Here is a 2,361-nt window from a genome sequence, read left to right as displayed (position 1 = left end):
AAAAAAAAAAAAAAAACCTCTAGGAATTGACAGAATTCCATGTGATGTTTCAGCATACAGATGCAACGCTGGAGGCGCTCACTTCTTTATGCCAAGAACTTTGGAAGACAACTACCTGGACAATCAACTGGAAGAGATGCATATTTGTGCCCATTCCAAAGAAAGGTGATCCAACAGAATGTGGATATTACTGAACAGTATCATTAATATCACATGCAAGTAAAATTTTGCTGAAAATAATTGAAAACTGGTTGCAGCAGTATATCGATAGGGAAATGCCAGTCATTCAAGCCAGATTCAGAAGAGAACATGGAATGAGGGCTATCACTGCTGATGTCAGTAAATCTTGGCTGAAAGTACAGAATACCAAAAAGATGTTTACCTGTGTTTTATTGACTATGCAAAGGCATTCAACTGTGTGGATCATAATAAATTATGGATAGCATTGCGATGATTGAGAATTCCAGAACATTTAATTGTGCTCACGAGGAACCTGTATACAGACCAAAGCAGTCATTCAAACAGACTGTGGTTTAAAACTAGGAAAGGTGTGCATCAGGGTTGTATCCTCTCACCATACTTATTCAATCTGTGTGCTGAGCAAATAATCCAAGAAGCTGGACCCTCTGAAGAAGAAAACACGGCATCAGGACTGGAGGAAGACTCATTAACAACCTGAGATATGCAGATAACAGAACCTTGCTTGCTGAAAATGAAGAACACTTGAAGCACTTGCTGATGAAGATCAAACACAACAGCCATTAGTGTGGATCACACCTCAATATAAAGAAACCAAAATTCCTCACAACTAGACAAGTAAGCAACATTACAATAAATGGAGGAAAGACTGATGTTGTTGAGAATTTCATTTTACTTGGATCCACAATCAATGACTGTGTTAGATTGGGTTCTCTAGAGAAACACAAAAAACCAACAAAGCATATATATATAGAGAGAGAGAAATTTATCTTAGAAAAATGGCTCACAAACGTATAGAAGCCGGCAAGTTCAAAGTCCCTGGAGGAAACTTCGGGCTGGCGGCAGCCTTAGCTTCCGCAAGCACAGGGGGCCGAGAAATTCAAGGCTGGCAGGCAGTACACTGGTTGTTGACTCCAACAAAGATGAATCCAAGATCTCCAGCCCGAGCGGTGGGCTGCTCACTCACAGAAGTTTGTAGTCTGCACACCAGGGTTCCAATCCCTCAAAGAATGTCTCTCTTCCCAGGATGTCCCTGGATATCTTGGAAGCAGGCCACACCCCTAGGGAAACTCCCCTTGGGCAGACTGGCCACTCAGAACACAGTCATCTGATCCCATCATGGGAACAACCACACAGAACTGGGGTCCAGCCAAGTTGACACACAGCTCCAACCATCATAATGACCATGGAAGCAACAGTCAAGAAATCAGATGACATACTGTACTGGGCAAATCTGCTGCAAAAGACCTCTTTAAAGTGTTAAAGAACAAAGATATCACTTTGAAGACCAAGGTGCACCTGACTCAAGTCACTGAAAATACTTTTCAGTGGCCTCATGTACATGTGAAAGTTGAATATGGAAAACCACAGAAGATCTAACACATTTGAATTATGGTGTTGGTGAAGAATACTGAATATACCATAGACTGCTAGAAGAACAAACAAATCTGTCTTGAAAGAAATACAGCCAGAATGCTCCTCAAAGCGAAAATGGCCAGACTTTGTCTCTCGTACTTTGGTCAAGTTATCAGAAAGGACCAGTTCACAGAGAAGGATATTATATTTGGTAAAGTGAAAGGTCAGAGAAAAAGGGAAGACTGTCAACAAGCTGAACTGACACAGTAACTGCAACGAAGGACTCAAGCATAGCAGGGATTGTGAGGATGACGCAGGACTGGGCATCACTCTGTTGTTGTACAAGGGGTTGTTATGGGTTGGCACCAACCTGACATCAACTGACAACAGCAATGCTGAGTCATCTGAACTGAATCTGTTGGTAATGTTCTGTTTCTTGATCTGATTGTGCATATTCAGTTTGGGAAAATTAGTCAAGGTGTACACTTAAGACATGTGAGATATATGCATATTCAAAAGTGTCATTCTGACTGGATAGTAATGAATTATTGTTAATTTTTAAGATGTGATTAATACTATTACAGTTGTTCGCTCATCTTTTGCCATAAAATGCATCTACTTCTTTGTCCCAATTACAATTTTCTTCCCTCAAAGATCAGGATTTGGTTGTAATCACTTATTGGTCACAGCCAGCTACCCAGAGGGAATGAGTTGTTGAACCTGTGGGCTCAGGACCATAGTCACAGGGGACATCAAGCTCAATTGGCATAACATACTACACAAAACATGTTCTACCTCCTACTTTGG

The sequence above is a fragment of the Orycteropus afer genome, unplaced genomic scaffold (genome assembly GCF_000298275.1).
Source record: "Orycteropus afer afer isolate SDZICR_OR568_19922 unplaced genomic scaffold, OryAfe1.0 scaffold00064, whole genome shotgun sequence".
In the NCBI taxonomy this organism is placed as follows: Eukaryota; Metazoa; Chordata; class Mammalia; order Tubulidentata; family Orycteropodidae; genus Orycteropus; species Orycteropus afer.
The sequence above is the reverse complement of the archived record's forward strand: the minus strand, read 5'-3'. Positions refer to the sequence as shown.